We start from the raw sequence: 16,348 nt of genomic DNA on the forward strand, positions 1-16,348 counted from the left end.
AATGAATGACTCAAGGAGAAACCAAGAAGTAGTCAAGAAAAACCAATAAAATGAAACAGTTGAAAAGAATGTCAAGTACCTTATTGGAAAGACAAAAGACCTGGAAAACAGGTCCAGGAGAGACAATTTGAGAATAATCGGACTCCCTGAAAAATGTGAGGAAAACAGAGCCTGGACATTATTTTTCAGGAAATTATTAAAGAGAACTGCCCAGACCTTTGGGAAACAGAGGGTAAAATAGACATTGAAAAAATTAATCTATCACCTACTGAAACGGACACTAAAATCAAAACGCCAAGAAATATAGTGGCCAAATTCAAGAACCATCAGACAAAGGAAAACATATTGGAAGATGCTAGAAAAAAAGCAATTCAGATATGGAGGAGCCACAATAAGCATAACCCAGGATCTAGCAGCGTCCACATTAAAGGAATGAAGGACCTGGAATATGATATTCCAAAAGGCAAAGGAACTTGGTCTGCAGCCAAGAATAACTTACCCAGCAAAAATGAGCATCCTTTTCCAGGGAAGAAGATGGACATTTAACAAAATAAATGAATTTCATCTATTGTTGATGGAAAAACCAGTTCATCACAAAATATTTGATCTTCAAATATAGAACTTAAGAGATTTGTAAAAAGGTAAAAAGAAATCTTGAGAACTATATTTCTGCCATAAAGATATGTAAAGAACACATGTATAATCTTTCCTAGAAACTAGTGGTGGAAAGGAAATTTTATCATAAAAAAGTATAAAGTGGTGGTACTACATCTCATAAAGAGGCAAAGGTAACTATTATATCTGAGAGAAAGAAAGGAGGGGGATGGGCATAGTGTGTATCAATAAACATATTCGATTTATGGTGAAATTTCTTCCACTTCATTGAAAAGTGGGAAGAAAGGAGTAAGAGCTAAGGGGAAGGGAATACAGAAATTGTGAGGAAAAGGGGTAAAATAGGGGGAGGAACTTTAAGGTGGGGGAGGGAAACTAAAAAGGGAGGGCTGTGAAAAGGAAGTGTTACTCACAAGTTTAAAACTGGGTAGGGGGGGTAAGAGGGAAGGAAAGGAGAAAATCATAAGCTGAGGTTAACAGGATGGCAAGCAATATAAAAGTAGTCATTAGTGAATGGGGTTAACTCCCCCATAAAGAGGAAGCAGTTAGCAGACTAGATTAAAAGCCAGAATCCTACTATATGTTGTTTACAGGAAACACACCTGAAATAGGGTGATACATTCAGAATAAAAGTAAAAGGGTGAAGCATAATCTACTATGCTTTAGGTGAAGTCAAAAAAGCAGGGCTAGCCATCCTCATCTCAGATCAAGCAAAAACAAAAATTGATCTAATTAAAAGAGATAAGGAAGGGCATTATATCCTGCTAAAGGGTAGCATATTTAATGAAACAGTATCAATATTAAACATATACACACCAAGTGGTGGAGCATCTAAATTCTTAAAAGAGAAATTAAGAGAGCTGCAAAAAGAAATAGACAGCAAAACTATAATAGTGGATATCTCAACCTTGCACTCTCAGAATTAGATAAATCAAACCGCAAAATAAATAAGAAAGAAGTCAAGAGGTAAATAGAATACAAGAAAAGTTTGATATGATAGATCTTTGGTGAAAGATAAATGGAGACAGAAAGTAGTACACTTTCTTCTCAGCAGTTCATGGAACTTATACAAAAATTGATCATATACTAGGACATAAAATCCTCAAAATCAAATGGAGTAAGGCAGAAATAGTAAATGCATTCTTTTCATAAAAAGCTAGGAGAAAATAGACTAAAAATAATTGGAAACTAAATAACCTTATAGTAAAGGATGATTGGGTAAAACAGCAAATCATAGACATCATTAATAACTTCACCCAAGAAAATGACAATAATGAGACATCATACCAAAATATGTGGGATACAGCCAAAGCAGTAATAAAGGGAAGTTTTATATCTTTAGAGGCCTACTTGCATAAAATAGAGAAAGAAAAGGTCAAAGAATTGGGCCTACAACTAAAAATGTTACAAAAGGAACAAATTAAAAACCCCCAGACAAACACAAAACTTGAAATTCTAAAAATAAAAGGTGAGATTAATAAAATTGAAATAAAAAACTATTGAATTAATTAATAAAACTAAGAGTTGGTTCCATGAAAAAAAACAACAAAATAGACAAACCCTTAATAAATCTGATTAAAAAAAGGAAAGAGAAAAATCAAATTGTTAGTCTTGAAAATGAAAAGGGAGAACACACCACTAATGAAGAGTCAATTTAGAACAATAGTTAGGAGCTATTTTATTGGCATAAATTCGATAACTTAAATGAAAAGGAAGAATACCTTCAAAAATATAGCTTGCCCAGATTAACAGAGGAAGAAGTAAGTAAATAATCTAAATAGTCTCATTTCAGATAAAAGAAATAGAACAAGCTATTAACCAGCTCCCTAAGAAAAAATCCCCAGGACCAGATGGATTTACATGTGAATTCTACCAAACATTTAAAGAACAACTAACTACAATGCTATATAAACTATTTGAAAAAATAGGGATTGAAGGAGTCCTACCAAATTCCTTTTATCACACAGACATGGTACTGATACCTAAACCAGGTAGATTGAAAACAGAGAAAGAAAATTATAGACCAATCTCCCTAATGAATAATGATGCTAAAATATTAAATAAAAGATTAGCAAAAAGACTGCAGAAAATCATACCCAGGATAACACACTATGATGAAGTGGGATTTATACCAGGAATGCAGGGCTGGTTTAATATTAGGAAAACTTTTAACATAATCAACTATATCAATAACCAAATTAACAAAAACCATATGATCATCTCAATAGATACAGAAAAAAAATTTGATAAAATCCAAGATCCATTCCTATTAAAATCACTAAAGAGTATAGGAATAAATGGACCATTCCTTAAAATAATAAGGTGCATATATTTAAAACCATCAGTCAATATCATATATAATGGCGATAAACTGGAACATTTCCCCATAAGATTGGGAGTGAAACAAGGTTGCCCACTATCACCATTACTATTCAATATCATACTAGAAACGCTAGCCTCGGCAATAAGAGCAAAGAAAAAGATTCAAGGAATTAGAGTAGGAAATGAGGAAATCAAATTATCACTCTTTGCAGATGACATGATGCTATACTTAGAGAACCCCAAAGACTTTGCTAAAAAGCTACTAGAAATAATTCAGAATTTTAGCAAAGTTGCAGGATACAAAATAAATCCAGATAAATCCTCAGCATTTTTATACATTACCAACACAATCCAACAGCAAGAGATACAATGAGAAATTCCATTCAAAATAATTGTCGATAATATAAAATATTTGGGAATATAGCTACCAAAGGAAAGTGAAGAATTATATGAGCAAAATTACAAAACACTTGCCACAAAAATAAAGTCAGATTTGAATAATTGGAAAGACATTCAGTGTTCTTGGATAGGCTGAGTGAATATAATCAAGATGACAATACTCCCTAAACTAATCTATTTATTTAATGCTTTACCAATCCGACTCCAAAGAAACTATTTTAATGACCTAGAAAAAATAACAACAGTATTCATATGGAAGAACTAAAGGTAGAGAATTTCAAGGGAAGTAATGACAAAAAAAAAAAAAATTAAGGTGCCCTAGCTGTACCTGATCTAGAACTATATTATAAAGCAGCAGTCACCAGAACCATTTGGTATTGGCTAAGAAGTAGACTAGTTGATCAGTGGCATAGGTTAGGTTCACAGGGCAAGATAGTGAATAAAAATAGCAATCTAGTGTTTGACAAACCCAAATATCCCAACTTTTCGGGTAAGAATTCATTATTTGACAAAAACTGCTGGGAAAACTGGAAATTAGTATGGCAGAAGCTAGGCATGGATCCACACTTATCACCATATACTAAGATAAGAACAAAATGGGTACATTATTTAGGCATAAAGAAAGAGATCATAAATAAATTAGAGGAACAAAAGATAGTTTACCTCTCAGACTTGTGGAGGAGGAAGGCTTTTGTGACCAAAGGAGAGCTAGAGATCATTATTGATCACCAAATAGAAAATTTTTATTACATCAAATTACGAAGTTTTTGTACAAACAAAACTAATGCAAACAAGATTAGAAAGGAAGTAACAAATTGGGAAAATATTTTTGTAGTTAAAGAATCTAATCAAGGACTCATCTCCAAAATATACAGAGAATTGACTCTAATTTATAAGAAATCAAGCCATTCTCCATCTGATAAATCGTCAAAGGATATGAACAGACAATTTTCAGATGATGAAATTGAAACTATTTCCACTCATATGAAAGTGTTCCAAATCATTATTTATTAGAGAAATGCAAATTAAGACAACTATGAGATACCACTACACACCTGCTAGATTGATTAAGATGAGAGGAACCAATAATGATGAATGTTGGAGGGAATTTGGGAAAATTATGACCCTAATGCATTGTTGGTGTAGTTGTGAAAGAATCCAACCCTTCTGTGGAGCGATCTACAATTATGTCCAAAAAGTTATCAAACTGTGCATACCCTTTGATCCAGCAGTGCTACTACAGGGCTTATATCCCAAGGAAATTCTAAAGAAGGGAAACGGATCTGTATGTGCTAAAATGTTTGTGGCAGCCCTTTTTGTAGTGGCTAAAAACTGGAAAATGAATAGGTGTCCATCAATTGGAGAACGGTGGGGTAAATTATTTTATATGAATGTTATGAAATAGTATTGTTCTGTAAGAAATGACCAGCAGGATGAATACAGAGAGGCTTGGAGAGACTTACATCAACTGATGCTGAGTGAAATGAGCAGAACTAGGAGATCATTATACACTTCAACAATGATCCTGTATGAGGAATTCATTCTGATGGAAGTGGATATCTTCAACATAGACAAGAACTAATGCAATTCCAATTGATCAATGATGGACAGAATCAGTTACACCCAGAAAAGTAACACTGGGAAATGAGTGTAAACTGTTATCATTTTTTGTTTTTCTCCCCAGATTATTTTTACCTTCACAATCCAATTCTTCCTTTGCAACAACTACAACAAAATTCGGTTCTGCACATATATATTATACCTAGGATATACTATAAAATATTTAATATGTATGGGAATGCCTGCCATCTAGGGGAGGGGGTGGAGGAAAGGAGGGCAAAAATTTGGAACAGAAGGGAGTACAAGGGATAATGTTGTAAAAAATTAACTATGTATATGTACTGTCAAAAATTTTTATAATTATAATATTAATAAAAAATTTAAAAAATAGAATGTCAAGTTTAGTGTTTGGGGATTTTTAATTTGCTCTTTTTCTAGCTTTTTTAGTTGCAAGCTTAATTAATTTATTTTCTCTTTCTCTATTTTATGCAAGCAGGCCTCTAGAGATATAAAATTTCCCTTTATTACCTCTTTGGCATTCCACATATTTTAGACATCTCATTATTTTCATTCTTTTGGATGAAATTATTGTGTCTATGATTTGCTGTTTCACCCAATCATTCTTTAGGATGATAGTATTTCCAATTACTTTTTGTTCTATCTTCCCCTGTCTTGTTATTGACAGTAATTTTCATTGCATTGTGATCTGAAAAGGATACATTTACTATTTCTGCCTTTCTGCATTCGAATTTGAGGTTTGTATGTCCTAATATGTGGTCAATTTTTATATAAGTTCCATGAGCTGCCAAAGAGAAAGTGTATTCCTTTCTGTCTCCATTTAGTTTTCTCTAAAGATCTATCATACCTAAGTTTCCTAATGTTCTCTTTACTTCTTTCACTTCTTCCTTTTTATTTTATGACTTGATTTATCTAGTTCTGAGAATGCAAGGTTGAGATCTCCCACTATTATAGTTTTGCTGTCTATTTCTTCTTGAAACTTTCTTGACTTCTCCTTTAGGAATTTAGATGCTACACCACTTGGTGCATATATGTTCAATATTGATATTGCTTCATTATCTATGCTACCCTTTACTAACATAGAGTTTCCCTCCTTATCTCTTTTAATTATATCAATTTTTGCTTTTGCTTGATCTGAGATCAGTATGGCTACCCCTGCTTTTTTTTTTTTTTTTTTTTTTTTTTTACTTCACCTGAAGCATAGTAGATTCTGCTGCAACCTTTTACCTTTACTCTATATGTATCACCCTGCTTCAAGTGTGTTTCCTGTAAACATGTTTACAATAGGATTCTGACTTTTAATCCAGTCTGCTATGTGCCTCTGCTTTATGGGGGAGTTTACCCCATTTACATTTGTGGTTAAAATTACAAATTTTGTATTTCCTGCCATCTTGTTAACCCCCGATTATGCTTTTCTCTTTATTTTCCCTCTTACCCCTTCCCCAATATTAAACTTATCATCACCACTTGCCTCATGCAGTCTTCCCTCTTTAAGATAGCCCTTTTAGAGTCCCTTTCCTTTTCTTAAACCTTTTCCTTACAATTTCTGTATTTGCTTCTATAAACCCTACTTCTTCCCTTTTTCCTCTTCTCCTCCCACTTTTCAATGAGGTGGGAAAAGTCTAATATTTTCTCTTTGAGCCAGTTCTGATGAGAGTAAGATTTACACTATGTTCATTCCTCTCCTTTCTTTCCATCAGATATAATATGTTTCATTTGCCTCTTTGTGATATGTAATACCTTCATTTTTCCCTTTTTCTGGTACAATTTCCTTTCTTTCTCTAGATTCTTTTCTATATTATAACAGTAAAATAAAATTATACATATACTCTTTATGTATACTCATAACATAAATATAGTTCTTTTTTATTCTTCTTTTGAGTCCTATATTTGGAAGTCAAACTTTTTGTTTAGTTCTGGTTTATTCATCAAAAATAAATGGAATTTACCTATTTCATTGAATGTTTATCTTCTTCCTTGGAAGAAAAAGCTCAGTTTAGCTGGGTAAGTTATTCTTGGCTGTATACCAACTTCCTTAGCTTTTCAGAATATCAGATTACAGGACCTTCAATTCTTTAATGTGGACACTCCTAAATCCTGAGTAATTCTTATTGTGGCTCCCCTGTATTTGAATTGTTTTTGTTTTTGTTTTTGTTTTTCTGGCTGCTTGCAGTATTTTTTCCCTTAGTCCAATAGCTTTGGAATATAGCCACAATATTTCTTGGAGTTTTGATTTTGGAATCTCTTTAAGTAGTGATCAATTAATTCTTTCAATGTCTATTTTACCTTCTGTTTTTATAACATCTGGGCAGTTCTCTTTAATGATTTCCTGAAAAAGTAGTGTCTAGGCTCTTTTTTCATCATGATTTTCAGGGAGTCCAATAATTATTAAAGTATATCTCCTAGATCTATTTCCATGTATGTTTTTTCCCAAGTAGTTATTTAACTTTTTTTCTATTCTTTTTTCATTTTTCTTTTTTTTTTTTTTGGTTTTGCTTGGCTGATTCTTGTTGTCTCCTCTAGTCATTCATTTCCATTTGTTAAATTCTTTTTTTTTAATGACTTATTTTCATTTACTTTTTCCTTTCATTTTTAATTGTCCAATTGAGTTTTTAAATGAGTTGGCTTGTTCTATGGATTTTTTTTTTTCCTTTTTGCTACTTTCATTTTTTAAGCAATTATTTTCTTTTTTCAATTCATTAATTCTGTTTTTCAGGGAGATGATTTCTTTATCCACTCTATCTTTTAATGAGTAACATGTCTTATCCAGACCTATTGGCAAAGCTTCCCTTTCCATTCACTATTTTTCTTGTACCTCTCTTATAAGAACCTTTTTACATTTCTTCTATGAGAGCTTTGTGTGATGGGAACAGGTTATATAACCATTTGGAGCTTCATTTAATGACAATATGCTTTTTGTCTACTCAGGGTTTGAAGTCTGCTCTCTTTCAGTATAGAAACTATCTATAGTTAGAGCCCACTGCACTCTGGTCAGCATCTGCGCTGGGATCATTGGCTGCGTGTTGAGATCATGCTGAGTCCCTCCTGGAGCTGGATGGGTGTGGTCAGGTCCGGAGAGACTTTAGCATTTTGGGATTATAGTCTTTACCCCCTGTATTTATAATTTCTCAACTGATCTACTGGCTTATTGCCAGAGCAGAGTAGCTGACACTGTGATAAAGTTCCCTCCCCACCCCTGCAAATTTTCAGCCAGCAAAGACTACCCTCCCAACCCACTATGATTTGCTCAGCTGTGAGCTGTTTCCTGTGCTCTCACTGCTGCCTTATTCTGCGCCTGGTCTAGTCTGGTTTCATCCCCATCTGTGAGCAAAGCCAGACTTTTTCTGGCAATTTTTGAGATTATCTTCTGTTAGTAATATGTTATACTCCAAATATTCGTCAGTTTTGATAGTCAAGCACTAATTCCAAGGCTGAGTTTCATAAAAAAGTAGTTTGATGTTAAAGAAGAGCTTAGATAGATGTGTGTGTCCTCTTCACCATCTTGGCTCTGCCTCCCATAAATCTTAATCCTATACCAGCAAAGGGCATATATAGAGGTCCTTGGAAAGTTATCACCTTGGGAGGTAGGAGACAGGAGAGAACTAAAGAGCATATGTGAGTGATCATAATAAAATGAGAGGAAGGAAGCCAGTCTTCATAATTTAAGATACAGAATGGCTATTATAATATGAAATTCAAGAATTTATATTTCTAAGAGTGATGTAACTACTTACCTAATTATAAATTAACTACTATACCAATAAAACTTCTGAAGGATTCTTTTGTAGATCTAGATAAAATACTACAAAATTTGATTTGGAAGGGCAATCAGTCAAGAAACATTAAGGAAAAAAAATTAAAATATAAATAAGAAAAAATAGCTTTTCCAAAATATTATTTTTACAAAGCAATTATCATAAAAAATAACTGAACAACAAGGCAGGTGTTTGTGAAAAAGGGTCTAACCAGACTCTCTTCTACCTCTCTGCCATCTTGCTCCACCCTTGTATCATTTGTTTTTGCAGATATTTATTTTCTTAAACTTTGTCATGAGGGAAGCATTGCTCTAGTCAGTTCATCCAAGTATCAAAGCTTTTCCTCCTATCACATCTTCCAAATAGCAGATAATAGTGTAGACTCTGAGATCTTCCTGTGAATCAGCTCTAAAAATTTTTGCACTCATGGGTTTAGTGTTAAGTAATTCAAGTTTGGTTTCAACTAATCCTATTGCTTCAAATCAGAGTCTCTTCTGGGAAATAACTTGCTTCTATCTTATGATGAGACATCTTTGTCATTTAAGATACAAATAGGCAAGATTCAGTTGTTCTGGAATCAACAAATATTTCTAGTTATCAAAAGTTTCCACATTAAAATCTTCAAGTCCTTATCAATCTTATATGCAATAGATGCTTGAAAAAAAGAATAGACTATTTTTTTTCTGGTGAATGTCTTTTCTATTTGAGGAATGTTTTATTTTTGATGTTGCTAATGCAACTATCTTTGTTTCTGCCTTCTTTGACCAAAAAAATTGTAATGTAATATTACATTAAAAACAATAATAACAAACAAAAAGGAATAATATTTTCCTAAAAGAGAATAATAAATTATGAGGGTCCATTTCCAAATAGATACATTGTCTTTCTTCTATTCCCCAGAATCACACTAGACTCTCAAAATCTCAGAAACTCTATTCCTTCTCTATTGATGCTCTAATATAGTCATTGTTCCCCCTCCAACTCAGCTCAGGTCCCAATGAGAATAAAAAGTATTATATACAATATGTATTTGATCCAGTGAAAGCTTTTCAACTTAAGTAATTCTAACTTCTAAAATGTCCCTATGCAGGTGCTAGAAAGTTTACACAAACTTAGTTTTTCATTCTTCAAGCAAACTTGACTTTATCATGGAATAAGTTATATTACCCATCATTCAAAATATTTTTGCTACCATTAGGTCAGAAGAGTGAGGACAAAAGTGAGAATTATGCTAAAGCCTTTAAAAGACAAGTGAGGATAGCTTCCCTTCAAATAAGAGACTGTCTTTTTTGAGTGAAACATCAAGAATGCCCTTACCACCTTGGTATCCCCAACCAGCTAAACAAAGGGAATTCAATAGATCCTGAGAACAAAATAGAGTTGTATAATGTATCAATAAATAGAATACAGGGCAAGCTTCAGTGTCATGTTGTAGTGCAATAACAAGTATATGTGTGATGGCTTAGGCTACAGGGGTCACTAAAATGGGCTCTCACCAGGCAATGCACTATACTTAAAATGATAGAGTAAAATTCTTTCAGGCAGACAATGAAAACCCCTGGATGCCAAGACAAAAGAGAAAAAGGGTTCATAAAAGTTGGAACTTGTTTTGACCACGTATGAGTGAAGTGAAGCTAAGAACATGAGAAATGTGAGATAGTTTCAAGGCAAGGGTCTCTTGAGCTCAAGATTCTGACTAATAATAAAATCCAGAAGCATTGAATGAAAAAGTCCAAGTATCTTCCTTTATGTCTCCCTTTAAAGGTTAGGGATGTGCCATCTTTCATGGAATAATCTATGTACCCGTAGGAACACAAATTTGAAACTAGAAGGGACTTCTGAGGCCTTTAAGATCAAGTCATTCATTTAACAGATGAGGAATTTAAATAATTTGCCAAGGTCATATAGTTATTGAAGTACAATTTAAAACCAGTTCTTGAAGATTCCAAGTTCAATGACCAGTCTATTATACCATGCTGCTTATTATCAACTCTTATATTTTACAGGAAACAAACCAAGAAAGGTAAAAGTATTTGCACATGGTTATGTCATACATGACAGAACTGAGATTTGAATACAAGACCTTTAACTTGAAGTTCAGTGTTCTTTCAACTTGTTCAAATGCTTATTAATTGCAATCCACTGACTTCAACCCAGATAACATCAATAGAAAATTAGTTACATTGCAGAGGGAAGGGAATAAACATTTATATAATACCTATTATTTGCTAACCACTTTACAAATACAATCATATTCAATTCTCACTACCACCCTGGGAGGGAAATGCTATTATTATTATTTTATTGTTAGGAAATGGCAGGGAGGAAGTAGAGGTTAAGTGACTTGCTGAGAGTCACGTAGTAATAAATGACTGAGGCTGGATTTGATTTCAATTCTTTAACAGAATAGAAAGAATGAATCTCTTGCCTTTTCCCACTACTGAACTTTTGTCTATCTCTGAGAGGCTTTCTTTGTCTGAGATATTCTCTAAAACATCCCAGTAATGGCTGTGTTGTCTTGTTTTATATGAATGAATGTCTAAAACTTAGAAAACCAAACTGAAATCTTTACTACCTAATCCAAAACTGAGCAGAGTTTTATTAAAAGGACAGCTCCCCCAAGAGTTGGAGTTTACTTGGCATAGATTAGTATTCCATGCTAACATGTCCCTAAACTGATATCCCTGTGGCTTAATTTTTAATATATACCATACCTGCCAAAGCTTTCAAATATCCCAATCATTTCTCCCTCTGTCCTTCAAATCAATGAACCCAGTTTCTATAAGAAAGGTACTGTAACTTCCAATTTTAAAAAGGTACTATAGCTAAGTGCTCATTAGGAATCATGAAAAAGGAATTCCTAATGATAATAACAATAACAACATATTTCAAAAAAGCTTTCACACATAATTAGATTAAATGAGATAAAAAGAGGCTTTATAAAGTTATTTTATATAATACTTTCATTTCATAAATTAAGAAATTGAGTGTTTGAAGATACCCAACCTCAAGATGGAATTTGAAAATAGTTTTGACTCACCCCATTTTATTCCTCACTCTACAATGTGTTGCCTTCTACAGAGAATTTTAGTTGATACATATACATACACAGGCAAATATTAAAGGTTTGCAGAGTACATATTGTCTCCACTTTAGTTGACAAAGACACATGGAGTTTAAATGACATTCAAGACAATACAGCTTGTTCATGAAAGAGCAGAACTAGAATCTAAGTCTTTGGAATCCTAGTCTAGTATGTATTTTACTTCACTACACTGATTCAGGATTTGAGGAACTTATGTTAAGGACCATGCTTAAGTGAAGGGGCAAGTCAATTCTCCGAGAGCCTCCATAGGTATTAATCATAACATCTGAAGTAGTTGCAAAGCAGCCTTTACTGACACAGGTATTTTTTGTGGACTGGGAATGAAATAAACTGGAGGTAGAGGGAAGAGCAGAGAGATCAGACAACATAATTGCCTTTCAGTAGGGAGGTCAGACAACAGCAGCTCCCTCTCCTTGAATTATCATCATCCTCTCACATGAAGAGATCCATTTTACAGGTCTGAGTAAGACTTCCAGCAGCCACTGGCACATGGCTCCCATATCACAACATTTATGTAATTTAGAAAAAAAAATACCAGAATTGGTATGTGAAGATATGTTTCCCAAGTGCACCATCTATTAGTCACACGACCTGGCATGACATAGTGGTTAAAGTGCTGAACTTGAGTAAAGAACATCTGTGTTCAAATCTTACCTTTGATACTTACTATTTACATGACTATGGGCAGGTTATTTAACTGCCCTGTGCCTCAATTTCTTCAGTGGTAAATATGACCGGAATATCTTTTCAGTAATCATAACTATCATCCTATTTACACTTTAAATTTTTTACATTTTCATGTAGAATATCTTATTTGATCTTTACTAAAATTCTGTCAAGTAGGTCCGGTTAAAGTCCATTTTGCAGATAAAGAAAATGAGGCTGATAGAGTAAGGAATTTGCCTAGTATTATAGAGTTAATAGGTAAGAGGATTTGAATGGGAAACTTCTTGACTCTATGTCCAATACTCTGTCAAGTATATCAACTCACTGCTACTAGGTACCTCTCCTACAGGATTGTTTTTTAATTAAAATAATCTGAAAAATATTTTCAAACTTTAAATTTCTATGTAAATATCAGTTATTCTACTGCAATAATTCTCAATTTCCTCATATCTAAAATGTTTGCCACGTAACTCAACGAGTATTAAGAAAATCACTTGAAACAAGAAGTGAAATTGCTTTGAAAGAGTAAAATTCTATACAAATTCTATATAGTACTTTTGTTAAGAGAGAAATGTGAAAGTCCATAAAACCTATTTGATAACTATTCTGATGTTTTTTACCTTGTCAAAATGAAGTCACCACCATTCACTTCTTGCTTTTCCTGCCCCGAGTCATAGTTATTCTCTGTGAACACAAAGAATATAGCTGCAGTTATTTATATCTAAGGTATGGTGTATTCCATGTAGATGTTGGTGGGCTCATTTCCATAGAAGTTAGACTTGGAGCCAAGTTTTTATCACACAGAATAGAGAATTAGGTAAGCAAGAACCATTAACAATAATGAGAGTTGGACACCTAATTCTGCAACATCATTTTTTAATTTGTATTATTAAATAATACTGTAATGTTATATTAAGTGATGTAATGTTAAATAATGTAGATTTCAGTTTCATTAAACAATCCCCTTAACTAGGATTGTGGAAAACAAGTATCATCCAAGAGCTATTTGTCATCAGAGGTGATGTCATTGTTACAGGGTACAGCTTCAGAATTGTGGGATAAATAATAGATAATAGAGCAGGCATATAGGCTGGTAGACTAGTTTGCTTTAGGATAAATGGCCGGTTTCCCTATGAAGGTAAAGGTGGAGAATCAGGAAATTTTAAAAGTGTTGCAGAAGAGATACAAATAGAATTTATATACCTCGCTTGCCATTAGATTATAGACATAGCAATAAATTATGCAGGATTGCCAGTGATTGTGAAGATTGGTTGCTACAAAATATTGCCTCTCCTTTTCATGTGGATGAAAGTTTTGAACTCTGGCATAACTGAAAACCACTTAAGTAGGTGTGAAAAGATTCTTGTTAAGGAATATTAGTTAATATGCCATCAATACATGTATGCAAAAAAATAAGAGAACCTCAGATGTGGTTAACTGCACATTTTTTGAGTTATAACAATGTGGTTTTATAGTTCATACTGATATACTATAAAATGCAAGGTTGTTATCTGGAGTTCTTCTTTATGGAATGTGCTCCATCCATTATCCTATTATCCCCATTCTTCTAAAGTTAAGTTGGATACTACAGAATGCAGCAGAAAGCCCTGGGTCAGGAACAGGTTTCAAATCTTGGCTAATCATGTTATTTTTTTATTTTTAAAAAAATTATAGCTTTTTATTTACAAGATATATGCATGGACAATTTTTCAGCATTGACAGCTGCAAAACCTTTTGTCCAATTTTTCCCCTTCTTCCCCCCAGCTCCTCTCCTAGATATCAAGTTGACCAATTCATATCAAATATGTGAAAGTATAAGTTAAATACAATATATGTATACATGTCCATACAATTATTTTGTTGTACAAAAAGAATCAAACTTTGAAATAGTGTACAATTAACCTGGGAAGGAAATAAAAAATGGAGACCAACAAAAATGGAGGCATTGGCAATTCTATGTAGTGTTTCATAGTCATCTCCATAGTTCTGGGTGTAGTGGGTTCATTACTGCTCTATTGGAACTGATTTGGGTCATCTCATTGTTGAAGAGGGCCACATCCATCAGAATTGGTCATCATATAGTATTGTTGTTGGAGTATATAATGATCTCCTGGTCCTGCTCATTTCACTCAGCATCAGTTCATGTAAGTCTCTCCAGGCCTTTCTGAAATCATCCTGCTGTTATTTCTTAAAGAACAATAATATTCCATAGTATTCATATGCCACAATTTATTCAGCCATTCTCCAACTGATAAGCATCCACTCAGTTTCCAGTTTCTGACCACTACAAAGAGGGCTGCCACAAATATTTTTGCACATAAAGGTCCCTTTCCCTTCTTTAAAGTCTCTTTGGGCTATAAGCCCAGTAGTAACACTGATGAATCAAAGGGTATGCACAGTTGGATAACTTTTTGAGCATAGTTCCACATTGCTCTCCAGAATGGCTGGATGGATTCATAATTCCACCAACAATGTATCAGTGTCCCAGTTTTCCCACATCCCCTCTAGCATTCCACATTATCTTTCCCTCTCATTCTAGCCAATCTGACAAGTATATAGTGGTATCTCAGAGTTGTTGTAATTTACATTTCTCTGATTAATAATGCCTTGGAGGTTCTTTTCATATGGCTAGAAATAGTTTCAATTTCTTCATCTGAAAATTGTCTGTTCATATCCTTTGAACATTTGATTCCTTATAAATTAGAGTCAATTCTCTATATATTTTGGAAATGAGGCCTTTATCGGAACCTTTGACTGTAAAAATGTTTTCCCAGTTTATTGCTTTCCTTCTAATCTTGTCTGCATTAGTTTTGTTTGAACAAAAACTTTTCAATTTGATAAATGAAAATTTTCTATTTTGTGATCAATAATGATTTCTAGTTCTTCTTTGGACATAAATTCCTTCCTCTTCCACAGGTCTGAGAGATAAACTATCCTACGTTCTTCTGATTTATTTATAATCTCATTTTTATGCCTAGGTCATAAACCCATTTTGACCTTATCTTGGTGTAGGGTGTTAAATGTGGGTCAATGCCTAGTTTCCGCCATACTAATTATAACTAGGTGCTAACTCGGTTGTCTAATTTAGCCTGGTACTTAACAATTCTCTAGCTCAGAGTTCACACCTTTAGTTCAAACTTTTAGAGAAGTTTACACCTTTAAAAGGAACAAGTTCATGGGTTGTAGGAGTTTCCATAAGCCCCTAGAATACCCACAAGCCCATCCTCTGGGAGGACAAAAGGAGGCCACATTGAGCATAGAGAACAGTCTGGATTGGGATAAGGACAAAAGCTGGAGGAGATTCAGAGCCAGGATCTAGGAAGAAGAGGATTCAAGATTTTACCCTTGCTGTGGCTGGAGGCTCCAAAAGCCTCCCAAGAAACCTGCTCACAGAGAAAAGGAATAGACAGAAAAGAAACCTCCTCCCAGAGAAGGATTACAATTGAGAGACAACCGGACATGACAATTTGGCACCCAACATGGTGCAAGGACTTATTCTAAGACCTTCAGAGGGAGCTAGACCGGACTCAACAATTTCCAATTTTCTCAGGACTTTTTGTCAAACAGTGAGTTCATATTCCAAAAGCTGGGGTCATATTATCTTGATCCAGTCACTTCTTTTTTGTGGGGCTTATGTTTTCTTCTCTGTAAAACAAACAAAAAAAAAATTGAACTAAAATGGCTTGGAATTCTCTACCAATAGAATTCTCTATCCCTTCATAAAAATAATGCCAAGAGTCAGCAGACTCTCTCTTATATGAATTCCCTAAATCAATTTGTTTTTAGAATCTGATAAACCAATTTCATTTCTGCAATCTCTTTTAAAAGAAAATACAATTTGAGACCTTTTGTCTTTAAAGAATGTTAGTTTACCTCATCCTCAAGTCTGAACTATTCTTTGGACAAAGAA

This window comes from Sminthopsis crassicaudata, chromosome 2, assembly GCF_048593235.1.
Source record: "Sminthopsis crassicaudata isolate SCR6 chromosome 2, ASM4859323v1, whole genome shotgun sequence".
Lineage (NCBI taxonomy): Eukaryota > Metazoa > Chordata > Mammalia > Dasyuromorphia > Dasyuridae > Sminthopsis > Sminthopsis crassicaudata.